General features: G+C 35.4%; 1 pseudogene; it reads left to right on the forward strand.

Annotated features, from left to right (window-relative positions):
• Nucleotides 1-9412: 9412 nt before the first annotated feature.
• LOC117096135 lies at nt 9413-9832 on the forward strand (annotated as a pseudogene).
• Nucleotides 9833-24209: the final 14377 nt, after the last annotated feature.

Here is a 24209-nt window from a genome sequence, read left to right on the forward strand (position 1 = left end):
TGATGGAACGTACCTCAAAATAATAAGAGCTATTTATGACAAACCCACAGCTAATATCATACTGAATGGGCAAAAACTGGAAAAATTCCCTTTGAAAACTGGCACAAGACAGGGATGCCCTCTCTCACCACTCCTATTCAACATAGTGTTGGAAGTTCTGGCTAGGGCAATCAGGCAAGAGAAAGAAATCAAGGGTATCCAGTTAGGAAAAGAAGAAGTCAAATTGTCCCTGTTTGCAGATGACATGATTGTATATTTAGAAAACCCCATCGTCTCAGCCCAAAATCTCCTTAAGCTGATAAGCAACTTCAGCAAAGTCTCAGGATACAAAATAATGTGCAAAAATCACAAGCATTCTTATACACCAGTAACAGACAAGCAGAGAGCCAAATCAGGAATGAACTTCCATTCACAATTGCTTCAAAGAGAATAAAATACCTAGGAATCCAGCTTACAAGGGATGTAAAGGACCTCTTCAAGGAGAACTACAAACCACTGCTCAGTGAAATCAAAGAGGACACAAACAAATGGAAGAACATACCATGCTCATGGATAGGAAGAATCAATATCGTGAAAATGGCCATACTGCCCAAGGTTATTTATAGATTCAATGCCATCCCCATCAAGCTACCAATGACTTTCTTCACAGAATTGGAAAAAACTGCTTTAAAGTTCATATGGAACCAAAAAAGAGCCCGCATTGCCAAGACAATCCTAAGTCAAAAGGACAAAGCTGGAGGCGTCACGCTACCTGACTTCAAACTATACTACAAGGCTACAGTAACCAAACAGCATGGTACTGGTACCACAACAGAGATATAGACCAATGGAACAGAACAGAGTCCTCAGAAATAATACCACACATCTACAGCCATCTGATCTTTGACAAACCTGAGAGAAACAAGAAATGGGGAAAGGATTCCCTATTTAATAAATGGTGCTGGGAAATTGGCTAGCCATAAGTAGAAAGCTGAAACTGGATCCTTTCCTTACCCCTTATGAAAATTAATTCAAGATGGATTAGAGACTTAAATGTTAGACCTAATACCATAAAAACCCTAGAAGAAAATCTAGGTAGTACCATTCAGGACATAGGCATGGGCAAGGACTTCATGTCTAAAACACCAAAAGCAACGGCAGCAAAAGCCAAAATTGACAATGGGATCTAATTAAACTAAAGAGCTTCTGCACAGCAAAAGAAACTACCATCAGAGTGAACAGGCAACCTACAGAATGGGAGAAAATTTTTGCAACCTACTCATCTGACAAAGGGCTAATATCCAGAATCTACAAAGAACTCAAACAAATATACAAGAAAAAAACAAACAACCCCATCAAAAAGTGGGGAAAGGATATGAACAGACATTCTCAAAAGAAGACATTCATACAGCCAACAGACACATGAAAAAATGCTCATCATCACTCGCCATCAGAGAAATGCAAATCAAAACCACAATGAGATACCATCTCACACCAGTTAGAATGGCAATCATTAAGAAGTCAGGAAACAACAGGTGTTGGAGAGGATGTGGAGAAATAGGAACACTTTTACACTGTTGGTGGGATTGTAAACTAGTTCAACCATTATGGAAAACAGTATGGCGATTCCTCAAGGATCTAGAACTAGATGTACCATATGACCCAGCCATCCCACTACTGGGTATATACCCAAGGATTATAAATTACTCTACTACAAAGACACATGCACACGTATGTTTATTGCGGCACTATTCACAATAGCAAAGACTTGGAATCAACCCAAATGTCCATCTGTGACAGACTGGATTAGAAAATGTGGCACATATACACCATGGAATACTATGCAGCCATAAAAAGGATGAGTTTGCTCCTTTGTAGGGACATGGATGCAGCTGGAAACCATCATTCTTAGCAAACTATCACAAGAACAGAAAACCAAACACCGCATGTTCTCACTCATAGGTGGGAACTGAACAATGAGATCACTTGGACTCGGGAAGGGGAACATCACACAGGGGCCTATCATGGGGAGGGGGGAGGAGGGAGGGATTGCATTGGGGAGTTATACATGATAAAACGTCATGCACATGTACCCTAGAACTTAAAGTATAATAAAAAAAAAAAAAAAAAAAAAAAAAGAATGGCAATCCTAAGAAGTCAGTGAGGAAACAATAGGTGTTGAAGAGGTGTGGAGAAATAGGAACACTTTTCAAGTTGGTGGGATGTAACTAGTTCAACCAGTATGGAAAAACAGTAGGGCGATCATCAAGGATCTAGAACTAGATGTACACATGAGCTCAGCCATCCCACTAATGGGTATATACCCAAGGATTATAAAATATTCTAAACAAAGACACATGCACACGTATGTTTATTGCGGCACTATTCACAATAGCAAGACTTGGAATCAACCCAAATGTCCATCTGTGACAGACTGGATTAAGAAAATGTGGACATATACACCATGGAATACCATGCAGCCAAAAAAGAGAGTTGCATCCTTTGTAGGGCATGGATGCAAGCTGGAAACCATCATTCTTAGTAAACTATCACAAGAAGAGAAAACCAAAACACGCATGTTCTCACTCATAGGTGGGAACTGAACAATGAGATCACTTGGAATCGGGAAGGGGAACATCACACACTGGGGCCTATCATGGGGAGGGGGGAGGAGGGAGGGTTGCATTGGGGAGTTATACATGATAAAATGATGACTTGATGGGTGCTGACGAGTTGATGGGTGCAGCACACCAACATGGCATAAGTATACATAGTAACAAACCTGCACGTTATGCACATGTACCCTAGAACTTAAAGTAATAAAAAAATATGTTAAAAAATAAAAATATAAAAATAAAATAAAATAAAATAAAATAGAATAAAAAGAAACTTAACAAACTCATGAAGTTGAGGAAGAATCAACAAAAAAATGCTGAAAACACTTCACCTCCAAATGATCATAATCCCTCTCCAGCATTAGATAAAGGTTAAGATGAATGAATTTACAGAAGTAGGTTTGAGAATGTGGGTAATAACAAATTCTGCTGAGCTAAAAGAGCATGTTCTAACCTAATGCAAATAAGCAAGGAGCCTTGATAAAATGTTACTGGAACTGCTAACCAGAATATCCAGTTTAGAAAAGGATGTAAATGACCTCATGGAGGTGAAAAACACAGAACGAGAACTCCATGAAATATACAGAAGTATCGATAGCCAAATCAATGAAGTGGAAGAAAGGATATCAGAGTTTGAAGACCTTGAAGACCATCTTGCTGAAATAAGGCATCCAGACAAGATTAGAGCAAAAAGAATACAAAGGAACAAACAAAACTTCTGAGAAATATGAGACTGTGTAAAAATACTGAACTTATGATTGATTGGAGTATCTGAAAGAGATGGGGAGAATGGAACCACGTTGGAAAACACAATTCAAGTTATTATCCAGGAGAACTTCCCCAACCTAGCAAGACACAACATTCAAATTCAGGAAACAGAGAGAACACCATTAAGATACTCCACAGGAAGATCAGCCTCAAGACACATAATTATGAGAATCTCCAAGGTTGAAATGAAGAAAAAACTGTTAAGGGCAACCAGAGAGAAAGGCCAGGTCACTTACAAAAGGAAACCCATCAGACTAACAGTGGATCTCCCAGCAGAAACCCTACAAACCAGGAGAAAGTGGGGGCCAATATTCAACATTCTGAAATAAAATAATTTTTAACCCAGAATTTCATAGCCAGCCAAACTAAGCTTCATAAATGAAAGAGAAGTAAAATCCTTTCAGACCTGTAAATGCTGAGGGATTTCACCACCACCAGGCCTGCCTTTCAAGAGCTCCCGAAGGAAGAACTAAATATGGAAAGGAAAAAACGATACCAGCCCCTGCAAAAACACATTGAAATACAAGGACCAATGACACTGTGAAGAAACTGCGTTAACTAGTGTACAAAATAACCAGACAGCATCATGATGACAGAATCAAATTCACACACAAGGATATTAACCTTAAATGTAAATGGGCTAAATGCCCCAGTTAAAGACACAGACTGGTAAGTTGGATAAACAGTCAGGACCCACTGTTGTGCTGTATTCAGGAGACCATCTTATGTGCAAAGATACACATGGGCTGAAAATAAAGGAATAGAGGAAAATTTACCAAGCAAATGGAAAACAAAAAAGTGAGGGTTGCAACCCTAGTCTCTGACCAAACAGACTTTAAACCAGCAAAGATCAAAAAAGACAAAGAAGGGCATTACATAATGGTAAAGGGATCAATTTAACAAGAAGATCTAACTATCCTAAATATATATACAACCAATACAGGAGTACCCAGATTTATAAAATAAGTTCTTAGAGAATTACACAAGGACTTAGACTCCCACACATAACAGTGGGATATTTAATATCCCCCTGTCAATATTAGACAGATCAATGAGACAGAAAATTAACAAGGATTGTCAGGACGTGAAGTCGGCTCTGGATCAAGTGGTCCTAATAGACATCTACAGCACTCTCCTAAAACAAAACAACAGAATATATATTCTTCTCAGTGCCACATGGCACTTATTCTAAAATTGACCACATAATTGGAAGTAAAACACTCCTCAGCAAATGCAAAAGAACTGAAATCATAACAAACAGAATCTCAGACCACAGTGTAATCAAATTAGAACTCAGGATTAAGAAAGTTACTCAAAACTACACAACTACATGGAAATTGAACAACCTGCTCCTGAATGACTCCTGGGCAAATAATAAAATCAAGGCATAAATCAAGAAGTTCTTTGAAACCAAAGAGAACAAAGAAACAACATACCAGAATTCCTGGGACACAGCCAAAGCAGTGTTAAGAGGGAAATTTATAGTACTAAGTGACTACATCAGAAAGCTAGAAAAATCTCAAATTGACACCTTAAAATCACAATTAAAAGAACCAGAGAAGCAGGGCAAATAAATCCAAAAGCTGACAGAAGACAAGAAATAACTAAGATCAGAGCAGAATTGAAGGAGATAGAAACATGAAAAACCCTTCAAAAATCAATGAATCTAGGAGTTGGGTTTTTGAAAAAATTAACAAAGTAGATAGACTGCTAGCCAGACTAATAAAGAAGAAAAAAGGGAAGAATCAAATAGACGCAATAAAAAATGATAAAGGAGATATCCCCACTGACACCACAGAAATACAAACTACCATCAGAGAATACCATAAACACCTGTCCACAAATAAATTACAAAATCTAGAAGAAATGGATAAATTGCTGGACACATACACTCTCCCAAAACTAAACCAGGAAGCAGTCAAATCCCTGAATAGACCAATAGCAAGTTCTGAAATTGAGGCAGTAGCCTACCAACCAAAAAAAAGCCAGGACCAGACAGATTCACAGCCGAATTCTACCAGAGGTACAGAAAGGATCTAGTTCAATTTCTTCTGAAACTATTCCAAACAACTGAAAAGGAGGGACGCTTCCCTACCTCATTTTTGAAGCAAGCATCATCCTGATACCAAAACTTGGCAGGGATACAACAACAACAAAAACACTTCATGTCAATATCCCTGATGAACATCAATGAGAAAATCCTCAATAAAATACTGGTAAATCGAATCCACCAGCACATCAAAAATTTGTCCACCATGATCAAGTCAGTTTCATCCCTGGGCTGCAAGGCTGGCTCAACAGAAACAAATCAATAAACATAGTCTGTCATATGAACAGAACCAATAACAAAGACTGCAGGATTATCTCAATAGATGCAGAAAAGGCCTTCAATATAATTCAACACCCCTTTATGTTAAAAACTCTAAATAAACTAAATATTGATGGAACATATCTCAAAATAAGAGCTATTATGGCAAATCCACAGCCAATATCACACTGAAAGGGCAAAAGCTAGAAGCATTCCCTTTGAAAACCAACAAAAGACAAAGAAATACTCTCTCACCACTCCTATTCAACATAGTATTGAAAGTTCTGGCCAGAGCAATCAAGCAAGAGAAAGAAATAAAGGTATTCAAATAGGAAGACAGGAAATCAAATTGTCTCTGTTTGTAGATGACATCATTCTATATTTAGAAAACCAATCGTCTCTGCCCAAAAACTCCTTAAGCTTTAAAGCAACTTCAGCAAAGTCTCAAGATACAAAATCAATGTGCAAAAATCACAAGCATTCCTATACACCAAAATAGACAACCAGAGAGCCAAATCGTGAATGAACTCCCATTCACAATAGCTACAAAGACAATAAAATAACTAGAAATACAGCTAACAAGGGATGTGAAAGACCTCTTTAAGGAGAACTACAAACCCCTGCTCAAGGAATTAAAAGAGGATACAAACAAATGGAAAAATATTCCATGTTCAGGGATAGGAAAAATCAATATCGTAAAAATGGCCATACTGCCCAAAGTAGTTTAGAGATTTAATGCCATTCCCATCAAACTATCACTGATTTCTTCACAGAATTAGAGAAAGCTACTTTAAATTTTATATGGAATCAAAAAAGAGCCATACACCGAAGACAATCCTAAGCAAAGATAACAAAGCTGAAGGCATCATGCTTCCTGACTTCAAACTATACTACAAGGCTACAGTAACCAAAACAGCATGGCACTGGTACCAAGGCAGACAGATAGACCAATTGAAACAGAATAGAGACCTAAGAAAGAACAGCACACATCTATGACCATCTGATCTTCGATAAACCTGACAAAAACAAGCAATGGGGAAAAGATTTCCTACTTAATAAATGGTACTGGGAAAACTGACTAGCCATATGCAGAATACTGAAACTGACCCCTTCCTTACAACTTATACAAAAAATAACTCAAGATGGATTAAAGGGTTAAATGTAAAACCCAAATTCATAAAAACCCTAGAAGAAAACCTAGGCAATACCATTCAGGACACAGGCATATACAAAGATTTCCTGACAAAAATGCCAAAACAATTGCAACAAAAGCCAAATTTGACAAATGAAATCTAATTAAACTAAAGGCTTCTACACAACAAAAGAAACTCATCAGAGTGAACAGACAACCTATAGAATGGGAGAAAATTTTTGCGATCTTCCCATCTGACAAGGTCTAATATCCAGAATCTATAGAAAACTTAAGCAAATTTACAAGAAAAAAAAAAAAAAGCCCAATCAAAAAGTGGGGAAAGGATATAAACAGACGCTTCTCAAAGGAAGACATTTATGTGGCCAAAACAACTCTAAGAAAGAAAGCTCAATATCACTGATCATTAGAGAAATGCAAATCAAAACCACAATGTGATACCATCTCATGCCAGTCAGAATGTTGATTATTAAAATGTTAATAAAAAATAGATGCTGGTGAGGCTATGGATAAATAGGATAAACTTTTACACAGTTTGTGGGTATGTAAATTAATTCAACCATTGTGGAAGACAGTGTAGTGATTCCTCAAGGATCTAGAACCAGAAATACTTTTTAACCCAACAATTCCATTAAAGGTTACATACCTAAAGGAGTATAAATCATTCTACTATTAAGAAACATGCACATGTATGTTTATTGCAGCCCCTATTTACAATAGCAAAGACATGGAACCAAGCCCACCAATGATAAGACTGGATAAATTAAATGTGGTACATATACACCATGGAATACTATTCAGCCATAAAAAGTAATGAGATCATGTTCTTTGCAGGGACGTGGATGAAGCTGGAAGCCATTATCCTCAGAAAAGTAACACAGGAACAGAAAACCAAACACTGAATGTTCTCACTCGTAAGTGGGAGGTAAACAGTGAGAACACATGGACACAGGGAGCAGAACAACACACACCTTAGCCAGTCAGGGGGTGGAGGGTGATGGGAGGGAGAGCATTAGGACAAATAGTTAATGCATGTGGGGCTTGAAACCTAGAGGACAAGTTGATAGGTTCAGTAAACCACCCTGGCACATGTATACCTATGTAGCAAACTTACACATTCTGCACTTGTATCCCAGAACTTAAAGTAAAATTAAAAACAAACAAAAAACCAATAAATAAATAAATACATGAATATTGATTGTGGAATCTGGCTTGAATATAGGCTCCATTACTGATTAGCTGCATGTCTCATTTTTTTTTAAAGCTGTTGAAATGGACTACATAACCAGTTTTAGCTTTTTGAAATCAAGTCTAACTTAAATATTTATTCTAAGTCTTGCCTGAATTTTGATAATAGAAACATCATAAGACAGGGTCCTCACTTTGTGAGTCAGTATTTTATCCCAGGCACCTAGCACATGCCTTGCTTGGAGTCGGTGCTCAGCAAAACTCTTTGGAACAAAAAAAAGAATGAATAAATAATAAATGAAGGTTTGTCTGCAGCTTACAAAACAAAGAAAAGAAGAAAGAAAAAAAAAAAAAAAGAAAAGAAAAATTAGCCATCAGAGGCATGTTAAAGACGTGTTTACTCCAAACTCTCGAACCTGATGGAAAGCTTAAATGAAATTGAAAAGGGCACACTTTTCTGTTTAAGAGATTCAATGGTTAATTCTGTGTCTGTGTGTGCAACCTAAGAGCATCTCATGTCCAGTGCCAACAATCCCCAAAAGATAGGTACAATAATATAAAATTGATGCTTATAGAAGTTCCTGTTTAGGTGCAGAATATATTTCTGAGAAATACCTCGTCTCTGGCAACGTCAGAAAAATTTTGAGTCAGTGGAATAAGTCCTGCGTTTCTGGCCTAATCCATGTCTTCCTGCACTCTCAATTAAGTAAGAATATTGCCTTGAGTTTCGCCACAGTAGAAATGGCAATGCAACACACATACACACATACACACCCACACACACAAACACACAGAAGTAAAAGTCAGTTTCAGGAGGAATTACAAACTGAGAAATCAAGAAAAGTTATAAAGGGAGAAAAAATATTGTACATCAATACTAATAAACATATTTTAACATAAGCTTTTGTAAAATACATATTTAAAATAACTTACAGAAAAAAAATAATTGTAAGAAAATATTAGGAACAGTTTTACACCAGCAAATCAGATAATATAGATCAAATAAACAAATTCCTAGGAACATAGTCATTACCAAATTTGATTTAAAAAGAAGTAAAAAATCTGAACAAAGTTATAACACAGAATGAGATTGAATCAGTAATAAAAAATGTCCCAATGAAGAAAAGTCCAGGACCAGATTACTTCATTGGTGAGTTTCATTAAACATTTAATGAAAAATTAACATCAATTTTTCTGAGACTTTTCAAAAAATTTAAGAGAAGAAAACACTTTCTAAATTATTTTGTAAGGTCTGCATTACTCTGATACCAGTCAGAAAAGACGTTGCAAGAGAAGAAATTCACAGAGCTATATTCTTTTGGAACATACAAACAAAAATCCCTTTAAAAAATGAGGAAATCAAATCCAACAGCATATTAAAAGGATTGTAGAGAGTGGCTGAAGATGGATACCACAGGACTTGGATCTCATCTAAAGGGCAGTATTCCAGCTACTGAACTTGCAGCAAGAGGATCTCTTGAAAGTCATAATCTTCTGATAGTTTTGTGTGTGTGTATGAAAAATGAACTTTTACCTAGTCATCCTCTTGAATTTTCGGAAGAGAATTTCCAGCTTAACCAAGATAAAATGAATATTTCCCCACTGAGAAACATTCAGTGGTTATTTGCTCCACTAAAATAATAAATCGAAATCTAAGGCAGTGCAGCAGATTCGATGTCTTCCATTTCTTTTGAGCTCAAACCTTTCATTGGATATTTTGAGGGGTAATGAAGAGTCTACCAGATTTGAAGCTATTCTTATCTGTCACAAAGTGAAGTAATGGGAGAATGACACTTGGTGGAATATAAACTCAGTTTACTATAATACAATATGCTATTCATGGAAATAGAGGGGCTGCATCTTGTTTATAGTCACTTTTGTACTATAATTTGATGCACACAACATTGAAAGTACTGACACATGGGAATTTTTGCACAAGTAGCCTCAGTGATCATTTGAAATTTTGGGAGTGTTTGGTTATGGCCATATGACAATTGAAGGCACTAAAGACAGATGATTTTAATGCTTCTAATTTATATTAAAAAATGGCCTTCTATGTCTTTAAAATTACTGCTCATAAATATTATAAAATAGCCCATAGGTTGAAGATGAACCTGTTGTCTAGTTATTCCATAAATCTGAATAACCATTGTAAACATTTGAGTCTATAAACTTTATAGTAGCACCTTTCAAAATAAACATTTGTAATTGATTTCAGTGGCAAATTGAGTACAATATGAGATATTTATACATACTTATACATATTTCAGTATAGTCCATAAATACTATTAAGAATGAGATACTTACTGTATTGATGCTATTTTAGAATTGTAGCTATTCTCTTTCAATTTGAAAAGTACAAGTTCAGAGGTTTTGGATTTCGTCTTGTGTTTAAAGTGAAAAGTTAAATAAAGCAACCAGCAAATGTAGGTTTAAAAAAAAGGGTTGTATACCATAACCAAATGAGATTTGTCCCAAGAATACAAAAATGGTTCAACCTAAAAAAATCAATCAACAGAATGCAACACATAAAGAGCATTTAAAAACTCCACGTGAGCCTCTCAATTGAGGCAGAAAAGGCATTTTACAAAATCCAACACACCTTCATGATAAGCAAACTCAGAAAACTAGGGGTAGAAGGAAATGTCCACAGCATGATAAAGAGTATATAAGAAAAACTCACAGGAAATAACACACTTAATACTGAAAGACTGAAATATTTTCCCCTAAAGATCAGGTACAAGACTAGAATGTTCAAATTATCACTGCTATCCAACATTACACTAAAAGTCATAACCAGGGAATATATAAGATAAAGAAATTTTAAAAATCCAAATTATAAGAGAAGGAAAACTCTATTCCAGATGACATGATCCTATAAATAGGAAATACCAAAGAATCCTCAAAAAAAAAAAAAATCTACTGGACCTAATAAATTAATTCAGCAAAGTTGCAGATCGGCAATGAACAATAAAAAAAAAAAGTAAAAACACAATTTCATTGAAATAACATACAAATAATAAAATATCTAGGAATAAGTTTAACCAAAAAAGTGAAAATCTTCTCAATGGAAAACTATAAAATATTTCTGAAAGAATACCTAAATAAATAGAAAGACATTAATGTTCATGGATTGAGAAATTTAACATTGCTAAAATACCAATACTACTTAAAGCAATCTACAGATTAAATATAATCCTATTAAAATTTCAACAGCCTTTCTTTTCAGAAGTCAAAAAGCTGATTCTCAAGTGTATATGAAATTTCAAAAAGCCCTGAATAGCCAAAACAATCATGACGAAGGACAACAAAGTTGGAGGACTCACACTTCCTAATTTCAAAATTGAGTACACAGCTATAGGAATAAAAACAATATGAATAGTCATATAAACAAATGGAATATAGTTGAGAGTTCAGAAATCAATCTGTATATTTATGGCCAATTAATTTTTTATTTTATAGGTACATAATAGTTGTACATATTTATGGGGTATATGTGATACTTTGATGCAATCAAACAATACATAATGATAAAATCTGGGTAATTGAGATAACCACCACCTCAAACATCTATATATGATTGCGTTGGAAACATTCTAAGTCTTCTCTTTTAGCTGTTGTGAAATGTACAACATTTTTTTTGTTAACTATAGTCACCCTACAGTGCTCTAGAAGACTAGAACATATTCCTTCTACCTAACTGTATTTTTGTACCCACTAGCCAACCCATCTTTATCCCCTACTCTCCACTACATTTCCCAGCTTCTGGTAAGCACTATTTTATTCACCATCTCCATGGGATCAATTTCTTTTTTTTTTTTTTTTTTTTTTTAGTCCTCACACATGAGTGGGAAAAAAAAGTGATATTTTTCATTTTGTGCCCTGGTGTAACAAACTGATTTTTGACAAGGGTGTCAAGTTTATTCAATTGAGAAAGAATAGTTTCTCCAATGAATTGTGGTGGAATAACTAAATTTCCACATGCAAAAGAGTGAAGTTGTACCCCTACGTTAAACTGTACACAAAAATAATCTCACAATGGATAAATTACCAAAGTATAAGAGCAAAAACCTAAAATCTCTTATAAGAAAGCACGGGGATAAACTGTCATGGCCTTGAATATGGTAATGGGTTCTTAGATATGGCACTAAAAACATGCACAGCAAAAGAAAAAACTGTATATATAATAGACTTCATCAAAATTGAAAACTTTCATGTATCAAAGGACATTATTAAGAAATTAAAAAGACGGCCAGGGCAGTGTCTCACGCCTATAATCCCAACACTTTTGGAGGCTGAGACGGGCAGATCACAAGGTCAGGAGATTGAAACCATCTTGGCTAACAAGGTGAAACCTTGTCTCTACTAAAAATACAAAAAATTAGCTGGCGTGGTGGCATGTCCCTGTAGTCCCAGCTACTTGGGAGGCTGAGGCAGAAGAATCTCTTGAACCTGGTAGGCGAAAGTTGCAGTGAGCTTAGATTGTGCCATTGCACTTCAGTCTGGGTGACACAGTGAGACTGCATCTCAATAAAAGAAGAAAAAAGAAAAAGAAAAAACGTAGAAAAAAAGTAAAAAGACAACTTACATAGTGGAAGAAAATATTTGCAAATTACATACCTAAGAGATTATTACAGAGAATAAAGAATTCCTACAATTCAACAACAGCAAAAATCAAACAACCCAATTAAAAAATGGGCAAAAGATTTGAATAGATATTTCTCCAAAGATATAAATGTGGACAATAAGCATAAATAAGATGCTCAACATCATTAGTCATTAGATAAATGCAAATCAAAACCACTTTACACCAATTAGGGTAGTTGTAATAAAAAAAGAAAACAACAAATGTTGTTGAGGATGCACTAAAATTGGAAACCTTGTACATTGTTGATGGAAATGTAAAATGCTACAGCTGCTATGGGAACAGTTTGATAGTTCCTCCAAAATTTAAACATAGAATTGTCATATGAACCAGCAATTCCACTCCTAAGTATATATCCAAAGGAAGTGAAAGCAGGGACTCAAACAAGTAATTGTATGCCATGTTCATTGTAGTCTTATTCCTAATAGCCAAAAGTCAGAAGCAGTCCAAGTCTCTATCAACAGATGAATGCATAAACAAATATGGTATATACATTCAATTGAGTGATATTCAGCTATAAAAAGTAATAAAGTTTTGTAACATGGTATGACGTGAATGAATCTTGAAAGTTTTACACTAAGTGAAATAAGCCAGACACTAAAAAGCAAATATTATGTAATTTCATTTACATAAAATATCTAGAATATGCAAATTTATAGACTAGAAAGATTAGAGGTTACCAACTAGGGGCAGACATGAATGAGAAGTCATTGCTTAATGGTAGAGTATTTCTGTTTGGAGTGATGAAAGTTTTGGAATAGATGATGGTGATTATTTCACAAGATTGTGAATATGATTAATACCACTGAATTGTATACTTAAATATGGTTAAAATGGTCAATTTTATGTTACATATGTTTGACTGCAAAAACCTTTCAAAAATTGCATTGTACCCAGCTGTTATTGTTCAGTATTTTCTTTTCCCAGCTAATCATTTTTTCTTTCAACTTTTATTTTAGATGATAAAGGGGGAACATGTGTAGATTGTTACGTAGGAATACTGCGTGATTTTGAGATTTGGAGTACAGTTCCTGTCACACAGGTACCGAGCATAGTACCTAATAGGTAGTTTTTTAACCCAGCCCATCCCCACAGCCGCCTAGTAGTTCACAGTGTCTATTGTTACCATATTTATGTCCATGTGTGCTCTGTGCTTAGCTCCCACTTACAAGTGAGAATACATGGTATTTGATTGATTAATTTTAAAAAAAGAAAAAGAATCCTATCGGCAGGGTTAATTTCATAATTGAAACATTTTAACTAAATTTTCTACGTATTAAAATTCTGCTAAATGAAAACTTCATTTCACTTTAAATATCAAATCAGATAAATTTATGTTGTCAATATATTTAGAGTTAGGATGAATATAAAATCACTCATAAGATACAGAAAATATTTTAATGAAATTCCTCCTTTTAAGAGAAATGAAAGTTTTTATCAAAATATATTTATACTTAAATAGCTTTAATGTCCTATGATCTGTTATAAACTTAAAGTTAATTAAATTCAGTTTATAGCAAAGGAGCAGAAAATTCATGACTTCAAATCATCGATTAAATTGGAATTTTTGCTATATCAAATTTTGGAGAAAGGTGAATAGCAGCAAAACAAGCTAATAGCAATAAGTAGAGAAAATGAAACACAAACCTCCGAGATGTCTGGGACTCAGTATACTAAAAGTATGTTCAAAGTTTTTCTGCTCATATTTACATTTATAGACTTCTATGATGTGAACTACTTTTTCTGAAAAATGCCCCCCAAAACCTGTGAGTTTTCAACCACAAAAATGATTGGATTATTTTCATTAGACTCTGCCACTAAGGCTGAAAAAGGGATTCATACATTCTGGAAAGATTTTTGATAACTATTAAGATAAATGGATCTTTTGTTAATCTTGTTTCCTGCAAATTCAATTAATCTCAAAGACATCTTCTACCTCTTTCTCAGCTCTCACATTGAATTAGTCAGCTAGTCCCTTCAGATTTCTTATATCTGTTTCTTGTTTCATTCCTACTGCCATTGCCTTTAGCTCAGATCTCCATTTCCTCTTTCCTAGACTATCACAACAGTTCTGGTTCCTCTCCTTACAACCCATCTTTCCCACCGAAATCAAAATTATCTTCACAAATCATCAGTCTGAACTTGTTGCTCTGCTGCTCAAAAATCAGCAACAGTTACCCAGATGCTTTGCGTAGTATTCAAAGCTCTCACCGATCTGGACTCTCTTTATATCTCTGGTGGCATTTCTTTGTTATTGACTGAATGTTTGTGTGCCCCCCTGCCAGCAAATCTGTTAATTGAAGTCTGAATCCCTAAATCCCTAATGTGATGATATTTGGAAAAGAGGTGTTTGGGAGGTAATTAGAGTTAGATAAGATTATGAGAATGGTGCCCTCATGATGGGATTAGTGCTCTTATATGAAAAGATACCAGAGAGTTTGTGTGCTTGCTCTCTCTCTCTCTCTCTCTCTCTCTCTCTCTCTCTCTCTCTCTCTCTCTCTCTCTCTCCCCCCTCCTCTCTCTCTCTCTCTATCATGTGAAGTCACAGAAGAAGGCAACTGTCTATGTGCCAAGAGGAGAACACTTATGAGGAACTAAATACTGAATCAGCTGACACCTTGATATTAAACTTTTCAGTCTCCACAACTGTGAGAAAAATAAATATTTAAACCATCCAGTCTATGGTATTTTGTTATGGCAGCCAATCTAATACAGTCCGCAAAGTACTCCCTTAGTCCATATACTTCTAATCACATGTGTTGATGTCCCAACCTCTAACATACGCTGTTCCTTTATTTATGCTCCTGTCAGCCTTAAATGCCCTCCTCTATTTTTATCTTTTGTGATTGGACTTTTTAAAAAGTAATTTCAACTTTTATTTCAGAATTAGGTGTACATGTGCAGATTTGTTAAATGGGAATTTTGCATGTTGCTGAGGCTTAAATTACAAATGATATCGTCACCCAGGTAGTGAGCACAGTATCCAATAGGTAGTTTTTGCAGCCCTCTCCCCTTCCTTCCCGCTCTAGTAGTCTTCGGAGTCTATTGTTCCCATCTTTATATTCCTGGTTACTCAGTGTTTAGCTCCAACTTGTAAGTGGGAACACGTGGTAGTTGGTTTTTGTTTCTGCATTAATTTGCTTGGTATAATGGCCTCTATCTGCATCCATGTTGCTCCAAAATACATGATTTTGTTACTTTTTATGTCTGTGTAGTATCCCGTGGTGTGTATGTACCACATTTACTTTATCCAGTCCACCCATGGTTGATTCCCTGTCTTTGCTTTGTGAATAGTGCTGCAATTAACATATAAGTGTACGTGTCTTTTTGTTTGAAGGATTTGTTTTCCTTTGGGTATATACACAGCAATGCAATTGTTGAGTCAAATGATAGTTCTGTTCTTAGTTCTTTGAGAAATCTCCAAACTGCTTTCCACAATGACTAAACGAATTTGCATTACCATCAACAGTGTATAAGTGTTCTCTTTTTCGAACAGCCTCATCAGTATCTGTTATTTATTGTCTTCTTAATAATAGCCACTGTGACTGGCATGAGATGGTATCACACTGTGGTTTTGATTTGCATTTTTTGATGAGTAGTGATGCTGAGAATTTTGTCATGTCTGTTGGCCACAATGTATATGTCTTCTTTTGAGAAGTACCTGTTTATAGCGGGCGCGGTGGCTCACGTCTGTAATCCCAGAACTTTGGGAGACCGAGGCGGGTGGATCACCTGAGGTCAGGAATTCGAGACCAGCCTGACCAACATGGAGAAATCCTGTCTCTACTAAAAATACAAAAATTAGCCAGGCGTGGTAGCACATGCCTGTAATCCTAACTACTCAGGAGGCTGAGGCAGGAGAATCACTTGAACCTGGGAGACGGAGGTTGCGGTGAGCCAAGATCATGCCATTGCACTCCAGCCTAGGCAACAGAGTGAAATTCTGTCTCAAAAAGAAAAAAAAAAGAAAAAAGAAAAAAAGTGAGAAGAGTCTGTTCATGCCCTTTACCTATATATATATATAATATATATATATAATATATATATATATGGGCTGCTGAGTTGTTTAAGTTCCTCATGGTTTGTGAATATTATATTTTCTCCCATTATTAGGTTATCTCCTTACTATGCTGATAGTTTATTGTTTATTTCATTGTGCAGAAGATCTTTAGTTTAATCAAGTCCCATTTCTCAGTTTTTGATTTTGTCACCATTGCTTTTGGGAACTTAGTCATAAATTATTTGCCAAAGCTGATGTCTAGAATGATATTTCCTAGGTTTTCTTTTAGGATTTTTACAGTTTGAGGTCTTACATTGATGTTTTTAATTCATCCTGAATTATTTTTTATATTATTTATATATTTATATTTTATAAATATATTTGTATACAAATGATATTTAGTAGTATATAGTATAACACTATGGTAGTACATAGTAGTATTATATAGTGTATTAGCAGTAGTATATATTATAATAAAACTATATAGCGTATAGTAGTAGTATAAGCATATGGTATAATATTTGTATATTTTGTATACATTTGTATATTTTTGTGAAAGATGGGGTTCTAGTTTAATTCTTCTGCATATATCTAGCCAGTTATCACAGCACCATTTATTGAATAGGGAATGTTTTCTCCATTGTTTTTGTTTTTTTTTTTTTCAACATCGTGGAAGATTCGATGGTTGTAGATGTTCAGTTTTATTTCTGGGTTCTCTATTCTGTTCCCTTGATCTATGTGTCTGTTTTTGTACCAGTACCATGCTGTACTCATTACAGCAGCCTTATAGTGTAGTTTGAACTCAGATAAGGTGATATTACTAAGCTTTGTTCTCTTTGCATAGAATTGCTTTGGCTATTTGGGCTCTTTTTTGCATTCATTTGAATTTTGCAGTAGTTTTATTTTTATTTTTTTCTAATTCTGTGAACAATGACATTGGACGTTTGATATGAATAGTATTAAATCTTTAGAGTGCTTTGGGCAGTATGGCCATTTTAATGATATCAAATCTTCCAATCTATGATTATGGAATGTTTTTCTGTTTGTTTATGTTATCTCTGATTTCCTTCAGAAGAATTTTGTAATTAATTCTACTTCTAGATATCTTTCACCTCCGTGATTAAATGTATTCCTACATATATTTTGTGTATGGCAAATGTCCTCCTCTTACTCAATTTATTCCAATGCTATATATCTATAAGTTCACTTTGTGCTGTTATGATAAAATACCATAGATGGGGTAATTTATAAAAAGTAGAAATTTATTAGCTTAGAGTTCTGGATGCTGGGGAAACCAAGGTCAAGGTGTCAGCATCTTCTGAGGGCCTTCTTGCTGCATTATCCCATAGGAGAGGGGTGTGTGTGTGTGTGTGTGTGTGTGTGTGGAGAGAGAGAGAGAGAGAGAGAGAGAGAGAGAGAGAACATGATATCAACATTAATACATTCGTGAGGGCAGAGCCCTCATGATTTAATCGCTTCTCAACAGTCCCACCTCTTAATACCATCAGAATAACAAACTTCAGTATACGTTTTGTAAGGGACATTCAAGCCATGGCAGCATCCTTTAATCCTACCTCAAATATTGCCACCTCCTCTATGAAGCTTTTTCAGTCTTCAAAATAATAATTAATTATTTTATTCTCGAAATTCCTTTAATTCTTCATTTTTCTAGAATAACACTCAATATATTCTGCTTTATAGTATATCCAAGATGTTTTAAAGTCTAACAGCCCCATTAAACTCTAAATACCTTGAAGGCAGAATGTTTTGTTCCTATGTTTCCTTATGACTTTTAGCATAGAGCATACTTACAAAAGGTAGATATAAATGTAGAACTGACTAGACCCTTTCTTCCCTGAAATTGGAGTTTGATATAATTTGACTGTATACATTGTTTACCTTTGTCTACTTTTTCCAATATAGAAGTTATGATCCTCAATGGGAAAGCCCCAAAGAACTCAAACCCTGATCCCTTTCTGAGGAAAGACTCCTATTTATGGCTATATACACACATACAGGTGGTGTCATGAGTATCCATCCTGTGTAGTTGCATAAGACAGCCATACACAGATGGACCCTAGGGTTGGTTTAAAGCACTGCTATCAGCATTTTGGAATTCTTAACAACTTTATCTGTGAATTATATTCAAAGTATTGTAAGTGAAGACCAATAGCACAATGGGGCATGTGTGTGAGGAGAGAAAATGTGCACAATGTGAATGTCTACCATTTCTTGCTACCAATTTGCATACAGAACTTGTGAGGTTGATGGACACATGATATGTAGTAGGTCAGTAAGACTCAAAACAAATACGAGGTATGTGCATTAACATTACTATGACTGAGTAAGGCTAGTCTCTCAGAGGCCTTACGGACCATATTTTCTTTGAACCAGAACTTGCTTCAAATGCAGAAAGAAGGCAATGGTGTTCTAAGACACAAGAATAACCAAAAAAAAAAAAAAAAAAAAAAAAAAAAAAAAAAAAAAAAACTATCGTATTGTTTCTTATTCATGTACTTTCTTTTATTAGCCAACCACTTTTCCTAGAAATGATGACATAGAATTAAAGGGAAAGATAGAGCAAGATATGCACACACACACACACGCACACACACATGTATATATATATATATATATATATATGTATATGTATTAGTTTCAGTCCTTTCTTACTCAATAGGGAGCCAAAAGTAGAGAATGTTGGTAGAATGTATGCTTTGTCAGGTGGTATAATAAAACATTTGAGTTGGTTTTGTGCAGCATTTCCACTGCTTTGGTAAAAACAAAGCATATGTGCATGTACAAACTATAAAATAAGAATTGGGTAATATAGGTGATTTCACATATGAGCTATATTTGAATTTAAATGTTTATACTTGCATTTAAATCTGACTTTGAAAAATACAAATATTAATTGTAAACTTCATGCCAATATTTTAACTTTTAATTTCTATTTACTTATAACCACAATAAAAAGCAAACAATAAACACAATTATATATCTAGAGAGAGAGATTGCAAAAGAAAGAAAAACAATTTTATGTTTTAATTATTTTAATAGTATTTTTCCCCTGCATTTTGAACAAGGAGAATCACATTTTCATTTTGCACTGGGCTCTGCAAATTATATAGCCAGAGAAAATGCCCTTGTTTTTTGGCTACATGGCTGCAACTGCTATTTGGTTAATCTGCCCCTTATATTTGCAGGCTCCTCAATTTTTCTTTTCTCAAAAAAAAAATCCAATAAACCAATTCTGTATTTCTGCTAGAATGTTTTCCAACTTCCTCCAGAGGTGAAGTGATGTTTGAAGCTAGGTCAGATGTTCTTTTCCTTTTAACTCAGGTTTACCCCATTTGAGTTAGCTTATGGAAATCCTTTTTACAGACCACCTAATCAGGTTAAAAGAGTAAGCTTTTTACTCAGCTGGATCTGAATGTGAATTCTGACTCCACTCTCTATTTGCAGGGTCATCTTGAGCAAGTTACCTATCCTCTTTAAATGAGTTTGCCAAGCTCCACCGTCACAGATTCTGAGGCACTCTGTAATCAATTGCTTAAGTGACTTATATGTAGATAGTTTCCATACTGCTACTTGGGATTTCCTGTATAGGATAATTTTTAATTTGCCTTCTTATCCTATAAGTTCATGATTCTATGAAGTATACAAGCTCCTCAGGTCCTTGCTGTGTATATGCTTTAGAATGAGGTCTTTTCTATTTCCTATAAAAAGGGCCAAATTCCTCATTAAGACATGATCCTCAACAGCATGGTATGCAGGACAAAGCAAGTCTTTCTTAACCTGATCCAAATAACAAGCAAAATGTGATATCATTATGAGGTTATAGATTTTCCTCTGGTAGAAAGTAACACTTCAGAGTTCTGGTACATGGAACTACCAAAACAAGTTGTATATGGACATGTGACCTAAGGAAGGCATCCTTCCAAAAACAGTTGCTGATATATTGGCAATATATTGGGCCCTATTCTTCCATATAAGGATAGTGGAATTACTGTGAATATGTATAAAATACAGAAGATTGATTGGTATAGACAGTTAGAGACTATCGATGTACAATCCATTTGATCTCTCAGTTACAATTTAAAATGGATAAAAACACATGCCTTAATAATAATTAATCAAATTTTTATTTCCCTGAAAAATCTAGCCTTACAATCACAGAAGAGGCTTTGGGGAGTCGGGGAAGGTATGGAGAAGACTTTTGAAAAGAGGTGAGTTGCATGTTGGAGTAAACAAGACATCAGGGTAAGTTGGCTGAGGAATGGGTAACTGGATTCAGACAACCAGAGAAAAACCTGAGGAGATCTGAGGTGATATAGGGGTACAAAAAGTTAAGTGAGAACGTACCATTGCAATTTCAGCAAATGTACTTGCAACAGAAAGTCTGAGAGTGCCCCTCTTAGCCCTCCTTCTGTGGCTTACTGCTACCTAGATTGCTGCACTAATTAAGAACATTATAAGAATATATAGAGTACCAAACTGTGCCTGTTCCTGCACTCTAGTATTTCCACCTTCATGATTATTACCCCAAATAGTTCCTTATTGATAATTAACATTTATTCTCTACTTTCTAATTGTAAGTCTTGTCAGGAGGTCGGTGAGGTTGGGTTTCAGTATTAAATAATTTTATCAATTTGTCCTGCTCTGCTTGCTGCTTTGCAGATTTCCCAGTTAGTTCACCTTTCCTGAAGCTACACTCCTATGGTGAGGTAACTAGAGCCACTCAAAAGTCAATAGATCAACATCTCAAACAAGTAGAAATCGATGGGATTTTTTTTTTTTTTTTTTTTTTTTTTTTTGTATGTGACTGCACATTCCCTGTGTGGATGTTCAATAAGATTATGTACTGGTTGTTTTCCTCTGATACACTTCTATCCCAAAAACTAGATGGATGGGTCATATATATAAAAGAGAGCCAGTATTTGGATATTGCCTAGTCTGCATGTGTTATGTTATGCTAACGACTTTGTAAACATGTATTTTCTCTCTCATAATCTAATTATAAGTCTTCTCATTTAAAATATTGCATGAGAGTAGGTCATTATGCTAATATACTTAGGGAAATAACTCAGAATCACTGAAGCTAATCCTTGTCCAACTTTCTAATTCAGAGGCTCTTTAAAGTGACCAGGAAAAAATGCCCTGTTTTATAAACTGATGGGCACGGTCTCAGACTAAGAAACATTTCCTTCAAAGCAAATTTTAAAATTAAATACGCCGGCGGGGCGCGACGGCTCACGCCTGTAATCCCAGCACTTTGGGAGGCCAAGGTCAGCGACACAGGAGGTCAGGAGATCGAGACCATCCTGGCTGACAGAATGAAACCTCGTCTCTACTAAAACTACAAAAAGTTAGCTGGGCGTGGTGGCGGGTGCCTGTGGTCCCAGCTACTTGGGAGGCTGAACGTGAACCCGGGAGGCGGAGCTTGCAGTGAGCAGAGATCGCATGCCACTGCACTTCAGCCTGGGCGACAGAGCGAGACTCCGTCTCAAAATATAAAAACAAAAATAAAATAAAATAAAATGAAATACAGTTAAATATGCCAATTGCATTCTTTTTAGAAAGAACTTTGCATTAATGTAGCCATTGAAAGGAGCTTTTGATTTCTTGAAATAATTTTTGTTGTTTTTCTTAAATATTTAGTTTAGAAACCTGAAGAACTTTGAAATATTTGGTAGTAATATGAACACAACAGTTTTTAATTAATTTTAAAGATTTGAAGATGAAGGGCTGGCAGTCCAGTAAAGTCATAGTATATTTGTATCTCATATGCAGACATGGAGGTATGGTAGAAGAGAATGATGCTAATGTTGGCTTCAGCTATGTGTCCTTACTCGGACTGGTCCTCATTCCCCCACACCCCTTTTCTGGATACAGAAAAGGAAAGAAGATGAGACCTAACTTACTGATGCATGGCACTATTCTGGAATCTTTACAAATACTTAATCATTTGGCTACTTTATCCTTCCTGTTGGACTCCTTTCTGGTATATCTGTTGTAAAGCCTTAGAAATTTTAAAATATTTATTGAATGACAGTATGAAAATGATATTTTTATCTTGTATTCCTTTTTAAGAGTCATGAGAAATTGGTTTTATTATAAAGTGCAGTAATTAGGCCATTGAGCAGGACATACACAATTTTTCTTCCTATTTTCATTTATCTTTCTCACACTCACTTGCTCACTCTCATTCTTTTTTTTCTTTTCCTGGAGGCGTATCTAAGTGCCATCACCAGATGATGATCACAAAGGAAAATCAGCAAGAAATGGAAAGTGGCTTCACATTGAAAGAGTTCCTCTCAAACATGATGTCCTGTTTTTCTATGAGATCACCATTTCTAAGACATTTTTTCATTTTTTGAAAAAATGTTGGCTTTTTTGATATAAAAGAGTTATCTACAATATACAAACTCCCAACACAGTGAAGAAAGAACTTGGTGCTGATCATTAGGGACAGGCTAGGGATAAAAATTGATGCTGAAAAACATGTTCGGATTTACAATGTGAGGGAAAGACATCTGCAATTGTCTCTTTTACTTAGCAAGAAGAAAGATTCAGATATATTTGTGAGTGTGGTGTATCATTTTAAACAGAATTTCCAGCTTCTCTTTTTGATATTGATTTTCCTATTTCATTTTTTGCTCCTCCGTGTTGATTTTATTTCTGTTACAATGATTTAAAAAAGAACAAGGAAGGGAAAGCGGGCTTCCTTCTCTGTTATTTATTTCTCCCTTGGCTATCAGATGGCTTAATTCTAAGAGACATGTGTAATACATCCTTTTCCTTGATGCCGTTTTGAATACCATGGTTGCAGCTGCCAATCTTTTACCAGATCTTTTGCTTTGAGGAAAAAATTATATTTTTCTTAAATGCTAAAAGGTGTCTTAAAGTCTTTCCATATGTATGCTTTTCATCCATTTGTATATGGAAATATGATCTCTTGCTTTTGGAAAGTCGTTTTTTGTAAATGAATGAAAAGTACTTGCCATGATAGTTTTGGCAGTGTCCCCACTAGTGAAACTGAAAAAAAAGATTTAAAAGCAAGGTAGATGTAGTTTGATCAATTTTTTTTTCCCAAAGAGATACACGTCTGAACAAACACTGGTTATCCTTTAGCCTCACCATCTTTGAAAAGCCTCTCCTGACTACCCAACCTTCACTGGTCTCTACTTTTCCAAGTTCCTGTATTTCCAAATATTCATCTTAGGCAATTTTAGGACAGTCTAACTTGCCTAAAGTCATTTAACAGTTAAATAACAGAGCTAGGATTTTAACCCAGGCAGTCTGGCTTCAGAGTCTACCTGAATTCTTTTTTTTTTTTTTTTTTTTTTTTTTTTTTTTGAGACGGAGTTTCGCTCTGTGGCCCAGGCTGGAGTGCAGTGGCCAGATCTCAGCTCACTGCAAGCTCCACCTCCCAGGTTTACGCCATTCTCCTGCCTCAGCCTCCCGAGTAGCTGGGACTACAGGCGCCTGCCACCTCGCCCGGCTAGTTTTTTTTTGTATTTTTTAGTAGAGACGGGGTTTCACCGTGTTAGCCA

Source organism: Trachypithecus francoisi, unplaced genomic scaffold (assembly GCF_009764315.1).
Source record: "Trachypithecus francoisi isolate TF-2019V2 unplaced genomic scaffold, Tfra_2.0 Contig01451, whole genome shotgun sequence".
In the NCBI taxonomy this organism is placed as follows: domain Eukaryota; kingdom Metazoa; phylum Chordata; class Mammalia; order Primates; family Cercopithecidae; genus Trachypithecus; species Trachypithecus francoisi.